The sequence below is a fragment of the Ursus maritimus genome, unplaced genomic scaffold (genome assembly GCF_017311325.1).
Source record: "Ursus maritimus isolate PB19 unplaced genomic scaffold, ASM1731132v1 scaffold_14, whole genome shotgun sequence".
Classification (NCBI taxonomy): Eukaryota; Metazoa; Chordata; class Mammalia; order Carnivora; family Ursidae; genus Ursus; species Ursus maritimus.
The window spans coordinates 48220373-48239581 of NW_024423786.1; the positions used below are offsets into that span (position 1 = coordinate 48220373).

Below are 19209 nucleotides of genomic sequence, written 5' to 3' on the forward strand. Positions count from 1 at the left end.
GCAACTTTGATTAGGATGGGCTGGGAAGCCCTGACTGAGGAAGTAAAAGGATTGTGCCGCCTGCTTCGGTGTCAAGAATAGACTGAAGGGATTGTGGAGGCGGGGACACTCATTGGGAGGTGACTGGGAGGATGGATTTGCCATTGACTGTGGTGGGAAGAGGGTGGGGGGGCAAATGAGGAGCTGAGCTTCGGACATGCTGAGTTTTCCTTGCCTATGAATGAGGAGAGCTGTTGTGTTGGGGTTGAGTATTTGGAGTCTGAAGTCCAGGCAGAGAAGACAGGGCTGGAGATACAAATGTGAGAGTTATCAGGGCCGCAGAGGTTTTTAGCTGTGAAAGTGGATAAGGAAGTGGATGTAAGGGGCACCAAGCACTGAGCCCGGGCTGGCTCTCCATCGTTAAGGAGGCTGGTGAGACGAGGACAGAGCAGCACAGGAGACAGAGAAGGAGCAAAGGAAGGGAGTGCGGATCCTGGACACCACAGAAGCGAAGCGTGAAGGCATTTTGAGTAGGAGGGAATGATCGATAGCCTCCACCAAGGCCAATGGGTGGATTCAGATGAGAAATGAGAATCGCCCGATGGGTTTAGCAGCATGGAGGTCTTTGGTGAACCTCGCCAGAGCTGCTTGGAGCAGAGGGAGCAGCAGAGGCCCTTGGAGGGATTACTCATGGTTCTCTTAAAGAGTTTTGCTGTGCTGGGGCGCCTGGGTGGCTCAGTCGTTAAGCGTCTGCCTTCGGCTCAGGGCGTGATCCCAGCGTTCTGGGATCCAGCCTCACATCAGGCTCCTCTGCTGGGAGCCTGCTTCTTCCTCTCCTACTCCCTCTGCTTGTCTCTCTCTCACTGGCTGTCTCTGTGTCAAATAAATAAATAAAATCTTAAAAAAAAAAGTTTTGCTGTGAAGGGGAGAGGGGGAGAGGTGGGGTGTTAGCTGGTGGGAAAACTGGAGTTCAGGGTTTTCTTTTCCAAAGAAAAGAGATCTAACAGCAGATTTTTGTGCTGTTGGGAATAACCCAGTAGGAAGGAGAAACACAGAGATGCCAGAAAGGAGAGTGTTGGCGGGAGGGCGATCTCCCGGTGGACCGGAAGGGATGGCATTTGGTGTGAAGGGTACACAGGTCATCTATAGCCACCCCAGGGAAGGCACTGCGTGGTTACAAGTGTTGGGGCTGGGGAGGAGACGTAAGGTGGGGGCCCATGGCAGTTCTGTTCTAATGCTTCTATCTTCTTACAGTTTATCAAGGAAGGTTCTTTTTTTTTTTTTTTTTTTTTTAGAGGGAGGGAGGGAGGGGGAGGAGGGGGAGAGAGAGAGACCCTTAAGCAGGCTCCACCCCCAGCACGGAGCCTGACATGGGGCTTGATCTTATGACCGTGAAATCCTAACCTGAGCTGAAATCAAGAGTCGGACGTTTAACCGACTGAGCCACCCAGGTGCCCCTCAAGGAAGGTTCTTAAACAACAAAGTCTAGTTCGTTCAATAATTATTTGTGGGGTGGGTACTCCGGATCAGGCTGGCGCTGGTAATACAGCTGCTAACAAAGGCACGGCTGAGCGCCTGCTGTATTCCTCGTTCAAGTCCAGCAGAGATGCCACATGTGGATGCCTGGGACAGTTAGACCAGCCACCACGAGCAATGTTCATTTCTTCCTCTCCCCCGTCTCCCACCACCTCATCTGCCTCTTCCTGGATTTTAAGTCTTTTGACCCCCCACTCGTTCCAGAACTCTCTTCACCCCACTCCCTACCATGATTGCATCCCCACCCCAAGGCCAGCACGCTATCTATCATCCGGGAAAGCAAAGTTCCAAAGAATCAAGATTGTATCAATGGGCCCGTCTCCGTGGCAACAGTCATGAATGAGCCAAGCAAGGTAACCCTGGAGATGGCATGAATGAGAAGTGGTCCGTTGCCACAGAGACGTGCTGAATGGAAAGGCCCCCACTAGCAGGGATACGTCACTGAGACGGAACAGTCGGCGTGAAGTCGGTGTGCCTATTTTCAACTCGGAGTTACAAAAATACATTTTTAAAAAGCTCACGATCCACCTCGTTCCTCTCCTGTGCCTCCCACCCCTTCTTTACCCTTCATCCTACCGCTCAACCTGGGCTCACCAGGCCTCCTTCTAGGCCCTCGAGGACACCCTGGGCATTGCCGCCTCACCACGCAACTCCCTCCCCGGGCCAAGTCTGAACTCCTTTGACCAATCCCATCTGACCTTTTGAGACCACCAAGGTCCTCAGAAGCCAGGAGCTGACGAAAAGAACATGAACTATATTTGGGGGGCAAGAACAGTCCATAAACTGGACCAATTCAGCCCCCATCTGTGAAAGTTACCTCGTTGGTTAGACCGGTTCTCCATCAGGGAGCCAACCTCCTACCCCCGCATAGAGGTGCAGTCTGATCCCGCGGGCGATGTCCAGCACGCCCTCAGCACCGTGTGGAAGGAGCAGGAGACACAAATCATGGAGGTCGCCGCTGTAGACCGACTCAGACACGTGGCAGTCGGTGTCCAGAGAAAACTTACCGTCCGCAGCAAATGCACTATGGTTTCCTGAATCGCGTACTAGGTGTGTGCGTTCTCTTCCGCAAAACCAGCAGAGAACTGTCCTTGTCTTAGCCCATTCAGGCTGCCGTGACAGAATCCCGTAGACTGGGTGACTTATAAACAACAGCAATGGATCCTTCACAGTTCTGGAGACTGGTTAGTCCAGGATCAAAGCACTAGCAGATTCGGTGCCTGGTGAGAGCCCTCACCCTGCTTCACAGATGGGTCCCCTTGGGGTCTCTCCGTCCCCGTGACCTAATCACCTCCCAAAGGCCCCATCTCTAAACACCATCACGTTGGGGGTTAGGATTTAGAAAAACGCAGGTGAGCAAAATATTTTCCTGATGGGAAACATGAGGCCCAGAGAGGTTACGTGACTCACCCAAGCGGCAGAGCCGAGATTCAACATCACGCAGTCTGGATGCAGAACTTAGGCAGAAAAAACAGAACGTGACCAGAGCTGTGTGCGTGCACGTGTGCATGCGTGCGCGTGCGTGCGCGTGCGTGCATGAGTGCACGCGCGTGTGTGCATGTGCTTGTGTGCTGGCAGAGGAGAGCAGCCAAAGAAGATCTGCAGGTCAGCGGGGACCAGTCCATGTTTTGAGGGGTTGGGACTTCAGCCTTAAAGCGCAAGGGAGCCATGGAAGGGTTCAGACAAGGAGTGGATGGGGTCAGATCTTTATTTAGAAGGGTCACCCTGGTTGCAACGTGATGGCGGGAATGCAGGTGTATGGAAGGAGTCCCCCTGCCTAGGTACAGGGATGTCTACTCACCTTCTCTGCCCAGCACAGTATCGAGGGACAGATTGACATGGCCAAGTCGAGAGGTCCCACTTAGAGGTCAGACAGCAGATATGGGATCAGCCTCTTGTCCTGCTCAAACCCCGAACTGAAGTGGCCCCACTAATGTAGGGGTCCGTTTCCCTGCTGTGTAAAGCTATCTTGTAGAAGACGTCCGTCCGGTGGTGCTGGTGCGGGCAGTGAGAGAGGAGGGCAGTGCAGATGAATCCTGACTCTGCCACCTCCTGCCCGTGTGACCACGGCCAAGTCAGCAGCCCTTCTGTGCCTCAGTTTCTTTTTCTATAAAATGGGCCCAGTAATAGCCTCAGGGGGTTGCAAATGTTGTCAAATACGTAGAAATCCTTATAACGGTGAGGATGATGACGATTCTGTTTCCAGACCACCTGGGCTCAAATCAGCTCCCTTTCTTTGCAAGCTGTGTGACTTGAGGCAGGTTCCTGAACCTCTCTGGGTCTCATGTGTTTCATTTCCTCAATGGGGATAATAACACTCCTCCTTCCTAGAGTTCTGAAGAGAATTAACTGATATAATCCATGTGAAGCTCTTAGAAGAGGGCTCGCCTCCTTGTAAGTGTTCAATAAATATTAGAGAGTGTTCATGACGGGAATAATAATGCCTTCAGATCACCCCCATCATCATCCCTGAGGGCCTCTCTCTCCCTGCCTCTCCATGTCATCAGTTTTCTTGGATGGGATTCCACACATGTCCCCTTGGGGTGGCCACGTTTAGCGTCAGCAACCTGCCCCTGGGTACCGTTAGCTCATTTCTGGAAAGCACTTTGGAGCTGCACGTGCTTTGCAGATTGGGGGGATCACTGGGCTTGCACGATCTCGAAGCCAACATTAGATCCTTGTGCCGGGCAGGTGGAGGGCAGGCAGGGTAGAGCTCGCGTGCTTTCTTCCCCGACCGCCTCTGCTTTATGCTGGGCCGTTACCTGTCCTGTTTGAGGCAGCCTGGGCCCCTTCCCGCTTTCAGCCTTCTTGAGACAGGACGTCTTTCTGATGGAGGCAGACGCCTGGTGCTGTCATTTCAGCACAAGAAGCTTGTCCTCAAAGTCAGCAGGAGTCATCGGAAGGGCACTGTAGCTCTTTTTTTTTTTTTTTTTTTTTGAAAAGCTAAGACAATCTTCAGAGGGTCAAGTGGTAAAAGGGTCCCATCAAGCAAGCCATGGGAACTGTGGGAAGCCTGAGAAGCAGACGCTTAGCGACTGAGCCACCCAGGCGCCCCACCGTAGCTCTTTGGACCCCAACACGCGTTTCCGCAGGTGGCGTGAGCCTGGATCCGGTGCGGGGCTCAGCTCTGCCCTCAGGTGGCCTGCCCATCCTCCTGAGCTTTAGGCGGGAACTGTGATGACTCCTTCTTTCTCAGACACATATGTAGTACTTACTGTGAGCCTTACCGTTTGTGCATAAATGTGTGAGCCTGCGAAGCTGTTCTGAGCACTTTGCAAATATCAACATGTTTCATCCTCCTGACAACCCATTGGGTAGATGATAAGACTGGGGCACAGAGAGGTTAACTTACCCCGCTTCCCCAAGATCACACAGCCGGGGAGTGAAGGGGCCAGGATTGATCACATGTACCTTACCCCCCCCTTCTAACAGTCACCAGTCCCAATTCTGTGGGCCCGGCAGTGTTCACGCACCATAGACAACACGGTGTATGTTTCTGAAACAGACTAAATGAACAGCTTTGCTTTAGGATCCCCTTACCCTTGTCCAGGATACGTCGACCCTGTGATGTGGGCTTGGACAAAACAAATTCCAGGGACGGATGGCCTGGGTTCAAATCCTGGCTCTCCCACTTCCCGTCTGAGCGCCTTCTCTGAACTTACTGTTTTATCTGTAAGGTGGGGTTAATTATGGTCTCCACTTTGCTGAACTGCTCTGAGTGCTCAGGTGGGTTTATACACATAAAGGTTGTAGGATTTTCTGGGCACAGAACAAGCACTTGACTCAAATCAATCCCTCCCTCTCTGTTTACCTATCTGTTGATTTACTGAGCAGCTGCTGTGTGCCAGGCACTGTTCTAGGTGATCGGGAGACCTATGACCTTATGATCTGGCAGGGTGGGGGTCACAAACAACAGCAGTGTGCTAGAAGGGGAAGGGCGCCACTGGAAAATGGTAAAGTTGGGTAAGGAGGTTGGCAGTGTTGGGCGGGAGTGCAGGATGCTGTGTTCACTGGGGTGGTCAGAGTAGGCGTTACTGGGAAGGTGACATTTGAGCATTTGAACAGACTGAGGTGTTGGCACATATTACTACCATTTGGAGGCACTAATATGAGTTTGAATTTAATGTAAGGCAAGTCTCACTCATTTCTTTCTTTTTTTCTTTCTTTATTTCTTGAGAGAGCGCGTGTGTATGCAAGCAGGGTAAGTGCAGGGGGAGAGGGAGGGAATCTTAAGCAGACTCCGTGCTGAGTGTAGAGCCTGACGCAGGGCTCGGTCTCATGACCCCTGAGATCACAACCTGAGCCGAAACCAAGAGTCAGGCACTCAACCAACGGAGCCACCCAGGCGCCCCCTCACTCACCCCATGTAGTTGTCCTGAGATCCAAAACTTGGCTAAGGAGCCTGGTCTCTTGGGCTCCTTCTTGTTCCTGCATCTTACAGATCTTTATTAAGACCCCGGCCTGGGGAACCCACCCCCATTGGGAGAAGGGGCTTTCTCCCCTGCCTGTCTGCCAGATCGTGGGGAAGGTATGAAAGAAAGGATTCAGTCATCTTGAAGCTGGTCAGAGGGTGAGGAGCTGACGATATTTGCTTGCAGGGAGAACAAGAGCCGTGCTGAGGGAAGAGACTGTGTTAGTTAACACCAGCTGCCATAACAGATAAAACCCCAAACCTCCAGCTTAAGAAAATACATGAGAGAAAAATAAACTTCTTCTAAAGTGCAAGTGGTGAGTGATGGGTTAGGGTGGAGGGGTAGGTGGGCCAAGTATGGCTGTACTCCACAGTCGCTCAGGGATCCGGCATGATGGAGGCTCTGCCTTTTTCAACGTGTAATTTCCAGTGTTGCTCTAAGAGTCTGCTCCCAGCCAGCAGGTTGGGGGAAAGGGAGAGTAGAGTGAGAGGTATTTGTGGGCTTGGCCAGGAAGTGATGAACCTCCCTTCTCACCCCATTCCATTGGCCAGAATTTAGTTACATGGCCCCACCTAGACGCAAGGGAGACTGGGAGATGTAATTCCTGGCCTGGCAGCCATTTCCCAGCCACCCTACGGAAGGAGAATGTGAATCTTCCCTCAGCGCTCCATGCTTGTACCATGTTTGTACCAGGAATTGAGGCCACTTCCCACCCACCCTCCAACTCTCTATGTACCAGGCACTGTTCTAAGTAGTTTGCACATACCAGCTCATTTCGTGCAACAGCCCTATTCAGTGGGCACTATTGTTAGCCACACTTACAGGTGATAAAACTGAAGCCCAGAATAGTTATGTAACTTGCCCAAGATCACACAGCTAGGAAGTGGCAGAGATGGAACTGGAATCCAGGCAGTCTGGCTGCAGAGCCTCAAGCTTAGCATACATTTATTATAGTTAGAAGGAGGCTGAGGGGCCCAAAAGACATCATCCACTGTTTGGTCACTAAGAAATCAGCCACTTGTAAAAATGAGCTCTGACTCAAAATATCTCACCCCAGGGCGACCATGGCCCACTGGGTCCACATCCTGTTACTCAGGTTCTAGATCAGAGTTTCTCAGCCACAGCACTCTTGACATTGGGGCCGGATCATTCTGTGTGTTCTGTGCGTCGTAGGGTGCATAGCAGCACCCCTGGCCCCCGCCCGCTACACACCTGCAGCACCGCCCCCACCCCGTCCCGATCATCAAAAACGTCTCCAGACATTTCCATATGTCCCCTGGGAGATGAAATTACCCCTGGTTGAGAACCACTGTTCTAGACCGTTACATGCTATCCTACAACATAGTGCGAGTTCAAGGCAGACCCACTTTGAAATTGCCAACCTTGTAAAACAATAGGTAGGGTTTCATAAAGCCAGTGGTGGCAAACTGCTGAAATCTCACCCCAAGACTTGAACAGGCAGGACCTGGGTGGTGGTCATCTGGTTAAAAACTGACGAGGACAAGGACTCCACCAGCTCTGTGAAAGAGAATGGTTTGAATATCAAAGGCTCAAGGCAGGGGTGATTGGTGAAACCCCTTGAGAATTTGAAAATAAAAATCATCCTCCTGAAAATTCATGGCGCGGAAGTCAGACGTGAAGTGCGGGCTGTTACGTGCGCTCGGGCCGTTTTGCGGAGGAAACTGCACGTGTGCACACACAGCACATCCCGCTTGAGTCCATGCTGCAGCTTCTGTGCGTCCTGCTGACCTTAGGGGTGAGGCAGGAATCCCTGGGTTACGTTTTTGTGGTGAATATCATCACCGCTCACTTGTCGTGGGTCCTTACCTCACCGTCACCACACTGTGACTAGGTGCTTCTATTATCCCCATTTCACGGAGGAGGAAACTGAGGCGCAGAAAGACAGACTAACTCTTCCAGGGCTGTGCAGAGCCACGATTCAGACCCAGCCAGGCTCCATGGCCACCCTGACCCTGAGGGGCCCCCACTCCTGGAATCTTCCATTTGCCCCCGCCGGCCCTTCGCTGTTGACTAGAGGCAACATGGCTCCCCACTCTTCCGTTAGCTTGGGAAACGTGATCATGGTTTGTGAATTCACAGGGGAGCTTGGGGCTTTGTGGGAAAAACGAAGCGGAAGGGTGGAGACTGGAGGAGAGTTCTGGCATGATGAGGAAACTGCCTTTGCCAGAAGGAAGTAAGGAAGGAGATTGCTGGGGCTCGTGTAGAATGCAGGGTGCCGTGAGTCTGTGTAAAACAAGAAACAGAGGCGTGCTCACTAGGGGGTTGGGCCGATGCCTTGGAATGAGAACTTGAGGACTTGTTTTCTGTTAAGACAAAGAACGAAGTGACTCAGGTCCGCCCTGCTCCTGCTTCCCCCAAGCCCCACATCTCTTCTGCTTTTTTCCCTTCTCGCTTTTGGATCCGGACTTCTGCTGACTCATCTCTCTGAGCAAGGAAGGAGGGAGGAAGTCAGAATTGTTCATTGACCGTTTTCTTTCTTCAGTGACTCAGCTGTGATTCACATTTTAATTAATGGGGGAGAAAAATCTGATCAGCCTAAGGCATGTGTCCAATAACCCATACCTCCAGGCTGGTTGTAATAAGAATACCCCCCAAACGTAGGATGCCCTGAATTAAACTATGGCTTGTTTCCTCCGTGAGTCCTGAGGACTCCTCCAAGGTCTCCAAGCTCTGGGTCCCCAGTGGGGGCCCCTGATCCAGAGGCAGCTGCTCTGAGTCCCAAAGCAGCGGGTCTCATTCCTGCAGAGTTAGTCTGAGGTCAGGATGAGAAATGGAGTCTCGAGCCCTCCTGGGACAGCAGAAGGATCATGGGAGTGGAATAGCATTTCCTGAGTTGGTCTTTGGCTATAATCCCAGGCTGAAGCCCTGCCTCTCCCCTCCCCCACCCATACCTCAGGGCCTGAGATTTGTCAGACCTAATGGCAGCGACCGTTTCAGAGTTTGGTTTGCCCAGAGAACACGAAATGTCCAAATCATCGTGGCTCCTACTTCCTGAGGGCTTACCATGTGCCAGGCCACGTGCTCCACACATTTCACGAATGGCCACATTGAATCCTCCCACTGTCCGCAAAAAGAAGAAAGCTTTTATATAATCCTCTCTCCTCCCTATGAGGAAACTGAGGCTTGGGAATTTGCCCCAAGTAGACAATTAGTAAATAATTGGTCGGGATACAAACCCAGCCCCTTCCCACCTGAGACCCAGAGCTCACATCTGCTCTACTCTTCTGCGTTCCACTCAGCTGAAAAGAAAAATTGAAGCTGACAGCTCAGTCAACAAATACTTGCTTATGAAGGCCTAGCATGTACAAAAGGTCCAGCAGGGAGCAAGAAACAGATCTGTGGCCTCATGGGGCTGACATTTTAGCTGCACAAGTGTGTTAGTCACTGTGCATTAGATAAGTTAAGATGCTAATACGTGTATTGGGTAAGTGCTGGCTGCTGTCACAAAGAACTCCCGAGATGCAGAAGAGCTCAAATGTGATAGAAGTTAGTTCTTGTGCGCTCAAAGTCCAAAATCCGTATTTGTAAACAGTGGGTGGCTCTCCTCCAGGCAGGGAGGCAGAAGCCCAGGCTCCTTCCATATTGTGACTCCTCATCTTCAACCCAGGGCTCCCAGGGTCTCTGTGCTCCTTGCATGAAGCCACAGAAGGGAAAAGAGTGGAGGAGGGCACCCAGGGCTTGTTTCTGGACCTGGCCTAGAAGTAGTCCACATGGCTTCTGCTCTCCTTTCACTGGCCAGAACTTAGTCACGGGGCCATGTCTACTGCAAGGCTGGGCTATGCAGTCCAACGGAGTGCCCAGGAAGAAGAGACTGAGAACAATGGGAACTGAGCGCCACATCTTCCTGGATCTTCCCCTCATGAGTCCTACCTTAGGACAGCTTTCAGATACCCCTGTCTTCTACTTCCTCTGTTCCTTGGGCTTCCTGCGGTGAGGAATTGCTCTTGCTTTGCAGTGCGGGAGGCAAGAACCTGGTGGTTGTCTTTCCCGCAACTTGAAGACTTACTTGGAAAAGGCAACAGAGTATCCCTGCCCCTTGAGGTTAGGAGACCTAGCATCAAGTCTTGCTTCTCCAGAAACCTTTGTCTCCGAAACTGGGGGATTTCAGAACACTCAGATAGGCGGCCTTCTTGGATCATCCATTCTTCCCACCTTTTAATGGTCAAGGTCTCCCCAGGAAACAGAATTCACCCACCAGATGTTTCAAATGCAGAGCGGGTCATGAAGAAACTCCTTAAAGAGGTGGGGGCAGGTAAAGGAAACCAGTAAGGGGTGTTGAGATCCCATGAGGGAAGCCGTTGCTGTCCCGACATTTTTGGAACTCAGCCGAGGCAGGGCCACATGGGAAGGACGAGGCTCAGAAATGGGGAGGGAGGGTGGAAGCAATACTCCCGCCTCTCTCCCTCACCTTCTGCTGGTGCCTCCCATTAGCAAACCCAACCGGGAACCAGAGCAAAGCATTCTGGGAGATAGAGTCCACAGGGGTCAGCCTTGCAGGACACGGCACAAGCTGGAGAACGGACCTGGGGGGCAAACGGAGTAATAAGCGTGCGCCGGTGTGTGACTGACTGCATACGCGTGTTCGTGTAGTCTGCTCTATCACGCGCCTCCGAGCTGCACAGGACAGCACAGTAGCCAGTAGCCGCATGTAGCTATGGTATAAAATATGAATGTAAATCAATTAAAATTAGCTCAAATGAAAAATTCAGTTGCTCAGCCACATTTTAAGTGCTCACTAGCCACATGTGGCAGTTGGCTGCCCTATTGAACCGCTCAGAATAAAACATTTCCACCATCACGGCAAGGCTCCCATGTACCCTGAGCCCCTGCAGGTTGTGGGACAGAAGAGAAGGAGTCAGGGGTGAGGCTGGACAGTGAAGGAGGCAGTTCTGAAGGCAGGCAGGGCTGTGGGTCCGTGGGGAGGAGGTTCTCTGAATCAAGGAGCGGAGGGAGGAGCAGGGAGGTTGAGCGAGCTGCTTGCCAGGATGGTGCCTTACCCCGTGGGACAGGGTCGAGTCAGAAAGCTTCAGTTCAAGGTCGGCTCTGACACTTAGTGGTGTATGATCTCAGAGAAGACACTTGGCCTCTTAGAACCTCGGTTTGCTCATCATCGAAATGGGTGTCAGCCTACCTGCCATGGTGACGATGCCCATGAACGGGGCTATGGAGTAGGACTGTATAAGGTGTTAGCTGTCGCCATGTTGGGAAATGATCAGTGAGGTCAGAATGGCCTCGAGAGGACCCGAGGAGGTTCCTTTCTCTCCTGCATGGTGGCTCTTATTCAGATCTTCAATATCCCTCAACATGTCTTCCTCTTTAGTCACTGTCTTATTAAATTCACCCCACATCTGCTTCCAATCTTCTTCTGATTCCTTGAGATCTTGCCAGCTTTTATGAACTCCCTTCCTTTCAATTTCCTCAGGATCATCAACTTTTTTTTTTTTCCCTCCTCCTCTGTCTTAGAGAAATCCAGGGCCCTTTACTTTTCCAAGCCTGGGGTGTGTTGCAGAGTAATTAGAAACGTATGGGAGGTGGGATCAAAACCCAGCTTGGCCATGTACCAGCTGTGTGGGCTTGGAGCAGTGACTCAACCTCTCTGATCTGGAAAGTAGAAGGAATGACAGGCCCCACTTTATATGGGATTGATTATATCGTCATGGGATTGATTAAAACCTTGCACACTCCCTGGCCCCCAGCAAGTGCTCCGTCAACGCTACCTTCCTTCTGATTCTGCTTTTCCAGCTTTAGAGTGAAGTAGAACATACCTGCAGAAAAGCGCACATACCCAGGTACGGCTGGAGTGATTTTCCAAAACTGAGCACATGCATGTAACCAGCACCCAAATCAAGCAACAGAATATGCCCAACCTCCAGAAACCCTCTCTTTGCCCTCCAGTCTCCGGTCACCCCACCCTGACATGGGACAGCGTGGATTAGTCTCGCTTATTTTTGAATTGTAAACACATGGGATTACGTGGCGCACTCGTTGGCTTCCTTCCCCGGCTGTTGCATGTGTGAGATCCGCCCATGTTGTTGCCAGAGCGGAGCAGAGTTCAGGGTCACGGCTGCGTGTGCTGCGCCGTGATGGGCATGTGAGTGCTGTGCGCTTTGCAGCTCTTACGGAGAACTGTTGACGCTCTCATGCTCGTCTTTGGCAGGAGGTGTTCCCGGGACTGGGGTTTCTGGGTCATGGGAGGAGTCCGTTTAGCTCTGGCGGAATCTGCCCGAATGGTTCTGTGCAGTGGTGGGACCGGTCTCAGCTCCCACCAGCCGCGGGCGGGCATTGAGCTTTTTGTCTTTATTTTGATCTGGGAGCGCCTCTCCCTCCGGAGGTGCTCGCTGAATGTCTGGGAATTAAATTGAAAACGTACTCGTCCATTTCCTCGAGAGCTTTACTCCATCAAATGTCTCATTTGGACCTTCAGGCTGTCCTTCCGTGCAGACTTGGTACACTTGGCTTGCAAACTTGGACAGATCCCCTCGATGGGGAAGGCTCCTGGCCCCCTTGAGTCACCACGTTATCTTCCCTGCTCTCGTTCCAGTGTCTCGGGGCCAGGTTTCCCTTCCACTGCTTCCTCCAGCCTTGCGATCCGGCAATCGCGACGGTGCCCTTCAGAGGGCCCACGAGCTGCCAATCCTCCGAACCCACTAGTCTCGGCTCAGCCGCCGACCCCTTCCCCTCCCCAGCAAACTCTTCCCTCTGGAGGGCCCATCTTTTCTAGAATCACTTACCTCTCTCCTTCTGGGGTTTTTACATCTGCTCCTGCTCCTTTTTATTTAAGAAAACACTGCACTTTAAGAGAGCTTCAGGAATCACCCAAAATAGAAACGTGTCCTTTTGTGTAATCTTCTACTTTAAAAGACAAATAAGTGGAAGAACGGCTCTGTGCGGAGGTTAAGGTGCTCAAGAGAACCTTGCACTGGCGGTCAGAGCTTCCCCTTTACGGGAGAAAACGCAGGAGAATATCTGTGTGGCCTGGGGTAGGGGAAGGACTTCCTTTTTTTTTTTTTTTTTTTTTAAGACTTTTTTATTTATTTATTCGACAGAGATAGAGACAGCCAGCGAGAGAGGGAACACAAGCAGGGGGAGTGGGAGAGGAAGAAGCAGGCTCATAGCGGAGAAGCCTGATGTGGGGCTTGATCCCATAACGCGGGGATCACGCCCTGAGCCGAAGGCAGACGCTTAACCGCTGTGCCACCCAGGCGCCCCAGGGGAAGAACTTCTTAAACAGAACATTAAAAGCACAAACTCTAAGGCAAAATAATACTAATAATAATGGACTCAATGAAAACTAACATTCTGTTCGAATAAAGACATCACGGGGACAGTTCAGGAACCAAACTGCCCGTATCCCAATCTTGCTTTCCCATTTCCTGTGAATCCATGGGCAAGTTACTCAACCTCTCTGTGCCTCTGTTGCCTCATCAGTAAAATGGAAAGAAAAGTATCTACGTACGGGGTTGTTAGGACTTTTAAACAAGTTAATATTAAACCCTATAGACTAGCCCCTGGTGCGTGGGAAGAACTAAAGTAGGATTTGTAAATAGTGCCTAGGGTAGTGGAAAATAACTGATCAGAGTTTAATATCTTACTGCTGTCTATTACATGACCCCTTAGCCACGTGCGACTGTTTTCAATGTGAGTGAATTAAAAGTAAATACAATTTAAAACTCAGCTCCTCACTCCCACCGGCCACATTTCCAGTGTCTGTAGCCACATGTGGCCAATGGCTGCCATATTGGGCAGTACTGATTAAGACTATACGAGGCAGTGTCTGCAAGTCAACAAGAATAACGCACAACCCCAATAGGAAAGCAGGCAAGAACTGTGATCAGGGAGATTAGGGAAGAGAAGTCTGAAAAGCTAATCAGCATATGACGTGGTACTCAAAATCATTTGTAATCAGAAAGAGGAAAATTAAAACAGCGAGTGTTTCTGTATGCCTCTCGTAGTGGGAAAAATCAGCACGGTGGTGAAGCCAAGGGTCAACGGAAAGTGGGGACAGAGGAGGCTCCTGCCCCGCTCCTGGGGGTGTGGCCTGGGGGGGGGTCATGTGGAAGGTCATCAGCTGTACTAAGCTGGGTTAAGTCAGACTCACCAGCAGTTATGCTCCCAGGCACCCACCCCAGGGAGATTTTTGCCGGGTCTGTAAGGGGTGGTGCAAGGGTGTTCGTTATAGCGGCATCTGTGGAGGGGGAGCTGGAGGCCGCCTGGTGTCCACCCCTGGAGAACGGGATGTGGCGGAGGCACCTATGGAGAGCCCCAGGCCCAGTGAAAGCTCCAGATGGCACATCCAATAGACCACCCAGGATAGGGCTTAAAAACATGGTTCTGGGTGAAAACAGGAAACAACAGAATATGCTTTAACTTCGTGCCGTCAGTGTAAGTTAAAAATACAAGCACTCAAAATAAAGCACATGTTTTGCAAGAATGCACTCCAATAAGACCAAATTAAACATTATATTGGTTGTCTCTCTCGGGAGAGACGAATGAAAGTAGGGTTTGGGGATAAGAGGAAGTGAATGAATGAATGAATGAATGGATGAACTAATGAACAAACAAACAGAGAGAGGCATTGCACAGACCAAAGGTGGAAAGATGCCATGAACTGAGGAAAGCGATTAACTTGACTTGAAGATTTTTTAAAAAGGAATTTTAGAAATACTTTTCCCAAGAGGAGGTAAAAGCCAAGTGATATAAAAATAAACTTGAAGAGGATTTGCACAATCTATGAATGGCAAGAATATAGACTGCATGAGAAGCGGTTATGCTTCTAAGTATCCGTCTCAGGAAGATTTGACCCTGTCAATTTTGGCAGGTGCTTCTTCTAACCTGAGGTCAGGGGTCCAGAGTAGCCCCCATTCTCTGTCCTGCTTTCTGACTGTGCTGACATCTCCTTGTCGCTCTTCTGTCTTCTGCTGCTCCCTCTCAGCCAGTAGCCTCACCTTTTACCATGAGGTCTCTCCAGCCCCAGGGCCTTTGCACATGTTTCCCTCCTCACCCACCTGACACGAAGTAGTTGCTCCTCCACAAATATTTATTGACATCCTGACTTCCAGCCAGTGGAGAAAATCCAGCTCCTTTCTATACTCGGGTGAGTGGAGGCGTGAGCTTGACTGAAGTCCTGGGAGAGAATAAATGGGGTGGTGGAGTTAACCAGAGGCAGCACGGTGCGGGGTGGCACAGCCAGACTCAGGAGCCAGGCACCATATGTTAGCTATGTGACTGTGGACAAGTAGCTCTCCCCCTGGGTCTCAGTTTCCCTGTCAATGAAATGAGAGTGGAACACTCACCCAGTAAAGATACTGGGGCATAAAATGGGATCTCAGTGTGTAAAGCAGCAAGGGTACCATCTGACAAAGGAAAACACTCAATGACTTGCCTTTATCAGTGGGTTCTGGTTTCACTTAGCCACAAGTAACACAAGAAGAATAAAAATGATGATGGTGAAGAAAAAAGCAGACATTTATGGAGGACTTACTAAATTCCGAGCGCAGTTCCAAGCATCTTGCATAAACCCCTCCACCTATGAGGATAAGCATAATTGTCATCACCATTTTACATTCAGGAACCTGAGGAACAGAAAAGTTGAGTGACTTGCCCAAGGTCACACCGCTAGTGATGGGAGGAGCAGGGGTTTGAATCTAAGCTGCCTGGTTCTTATCCACTAGAAAGGATGTTTGTTATCCACATTACAAGAAGTCTGGAGGCTGGGTGGTTGGTTGCAGGGTTGGCTCCCCAGCTTGCGATGTCCCCAAGGAATCCCTCCCATCTTTCCACTCTGTCATCTCTAGGACTTTCCTGGTAACCAAGGAAAGTCATGGTCCCAAGATGGCCGCCTTCTTCCAAAATGTCTACAAAAGTGTCGGGCCAAAGAAGAGGAGGGGTTGTCTCCTGCCATGTTACTCTTCTCGGGGGAGGGAAACTCTTCCCCAAAAGCCCCCAGTAGGCTTTCCCTCAGGGCCTGTGAGGCACGTGACTGGGTCATGTGACCAGTGCTCCCATCAAAAGAAATCCTTGGGAAAAGAGACTATTGGGTGTTTTCTGACTCTTTGATGGAAGACGGACTCCACTGGCAAGGGAGGGGGTAGGATTGGCTATTGGATAAACAACCATCAGTGTCTTCCATGATTCTTTTCCTAGTTTAAGGCAAGTTCTGTCTTCTACCCACCCTTCCATCTCTTCTAGAATATACTCTATTAGTTATCGCTAGGCTTTCTTACGTTTCACTTCCTTTTTATTTATTCAACAAGCACTTATTGAGCACCTACTGTATGCCAGGCACCGTTTTAGGTACTAGGGATACAGCTGTGAACAAAACAGATGACAATTCCTGCCCTGGTGGGGTGGATATGAAAAAGCAGTGCCATCCAGTGGAAATTCTCTCTATGATGGAAATCAGCTGTCCACATGTGGCTATGGAGCCCTTGAAATACGTCTAATGCAACTGAGGGACTGAATGTCTAATTTAATTTAATTTAATTATATATTTAAACAGCTACGTGTAAGTGCAACTAATGCAACTGAGGAACTAAACGTCTGATTTAACTTAAATTAAATTAAGGGTATATTTAAATAGCTGTGCGTGGCTAGTGGTTACCATATCGGGCAGCCGAGCTCGAAAGGCCAGGGGATACATTATCGACTTCTCTCTCTGGACACGTAAGCATATTTAGTGTCTCCCACCCTGAAAATCCTCCTTTTTCATATCCAGGCTCTTGTTTCTGCTTCATCTTCTCTTGTTCTCTCCAGCAGTCAGCCACGGCAAGATTCCCCTATGACCTGATGCTGCCCATCCTTTGCACCTGACTCATCCATGGGCTGCTCTGGAGACCATGGCCTCGCCTTTCTCAAAACACTTTTGAACTTGACCCCCAGGGATGACCCTCTCTGCCAGGTCTTCTCCCATCTCCTCGATTTCCTCTCTTTGACCAAACTCCTTCCTCAACACCTTGTCTCTTAAAATGTTGCCCTTCCCCAACATCCCACTGGGGCTCTTGGCTTTTTTCACTTGACCTATCTATCCTAGGATATCTGGTCTACCATAACCCTGTTTTGCACCACTCTTTTCTCACTTACCAGATTTTTATTGAGTACCTGCTAGGCCATAAAAGGTGCTACAGGTACTACCAAAAAAAAAGAAAAAAAAAGAGAGAGAGAGAGAGAGATCTTTGTCTTTGTGGTGCTCACATTCTAGCAGAAGAGGTAAATAATAAATACAGCTTAATAAGCAGTATTCTGGAGAGTGAAGGATCTCCTTACCTAGAGGGACCAGGGAGATCCTTTCTGAGAAGGCAAAATGTGAGCTCTGAAGGATTTGAAGAGGGCCAGCAAGGCAAAGAGGGAGAGAGTTGAGGGGACGGGCATTTGCAGTAGAAGAAATGACCAATAGAACATTCCCATGGTGGGAAGGAGCTTTTCCTGTTGGAGGAACAGAAGGTCAGAGTGGCCAGAGTGTGGTGGGACAGGGCAGTCAGTGGGAGTCAAGTCATACAAGGTCTTGTGGGCATGGTAGAGTTTGGCTATATTCTAAGCCTGATGGAAGGTTTTAACAAGGGAGTTACAGAAAACTGGCATCTCAAACTCAACATATCCACAACCCAGTCTGATCTTCCTCCAAACCTACCCCTTTCCTATCTCAATTTACAGCGACTCCATCTTTTAGGTAGCTCAGGCCAAAACCCTGCAGGCATCTTTGAGTCCTCTCGCTCCCATCCCATCACACTCAGTGTCTCCATGGGGAGCCCTGGTGGCTGCCATATTGTTCTCCACAGCACTTCCCACCATCTGAAATATCATGTGTTTTCCCATTGGCTTCTTGTGCGTGGCAGTGTCCTCGAGCACCTGTAGTAGATGCTCAGTAAACCATCGTTGAGTAAATGAACGGCCGTTGCTTAGTGTCTCATTCAGAACTGGGAAGCCATTCTTCGATTCCGTCTTTCCCAACACAGCCCCCACCCGATCCAACGAGCCATGTGAGGTGGAGAACTGGGGTTCTGGAGTCCTGGCGTCCTGGCTTTGAGTTCTTGCTCCGTGGTGTGGACCTCCATGCATTAGTAACTTCTCTGGGCTCTGGTTTCCTCTGGAAAATGGGACTCATCCTGCCGACTGCTGGGATGCAGGGAGGATTTGATGAGCCCAGGCAAGCTCCCTGATGCCCAGCAATCAATGGCAGCTATATTTAAATTGGGGCCTCCTTTGTACTCCCACTGCCTTTGTCCTAGTTCCAGCCCTCATTACGCTGGCCTGCTCTCACCGCTCCCTCCTCGCTCTGCCTCCATCACTGCCCATCTGTCCTGTCAGCTGTCAGCCTTGTCTTCACCACGCCAACCCTAATCAGATCCCTCCCCTGCTCCGAAACCTTACATGACTCCCACCGTCCACAGGATAAGACCCACCTCCTCAGCCTCCAGTTCACAGCCTCCAACACCAGCCCACCCATTTCTCCCCACCAATATCCTGAACGAAGCTTCTGTCTCTGTGGGGTTTTCTTGGCCACAGAAGCCTTCCCCACCCCCACCCTGTGCCATCCCCTCCTAATTCCTTCTCATCCTTCCAGGGTGTGGGATGAAAAGTAGTACATCTTAGGGTGCCGGTTAGGACTGCACTGGGCCAGGGGGAGGTCGGATTATCTGCATTTCTGAGGCTTGAACAGGTTAGGACAAAGGCCACAAGATGAGAAAATGCAGGACCACGATTTAACTCTGGATCTGAGATTTGGGGCTGTGCTGCCTCCTCGTCCTTGGGCTCCATGGTGATGTGTCCCCAGCCCTCCTGTCTGTATTCAGGTCCTCCTCATTCTCCTGCAGCCTGGGGCCACAGGGACTCACGCTGAACCTCACCCACTCATGAGGTTGGTCACCTGAGGGCGGGGTCAAGTTCATCTCAGTGCTACCACTGTGTCCAGCACAGCCCGGTGCAGACCCACCAGGGTTCACCTGGAAGTGCGGTGCCCCCTCCCCCCCGCCATCTCCCAACTTCTGGCCTTGTCCCACAGGGGGCCTTCTTGTAATACAGGTCACGTCCTATCCCTCCAGTGCTCAGAACCCTCCGTGGTTCCCACGTCACTCAGAGAAAGCACCAGAGTCTGCACCGTAGCCCACGGAGCCCTGCACGATCTGCCCGTCACCACCCTGCCCTCACCTCCTCCCTCTGTCACCCTGGCTGGCTTGGCTCCAGCCACACTGGCCTCCTCGCACTCCCTCAGCTGCACCAAGCCAGTCCACACCAGCAGAGCCACACTCATTGTTTGGTTTGGTTT

General features: G+C 50.8%; 1 protein-coding gene across 3 annotated transcripts in view; it reads left to right on the forward strand.

Moving 5' to 3' along the window:
- CACNA1A (calcium voltage-gated channel subunit alpha1 A) overlaps positions 1–19209 on the forward strand; it is a 214655-nt gene that overhangs the window by 73045 nt on the left and 122401 nt on the right. The gene's annotated exons all lie outside the window — the stretch shown is intronic.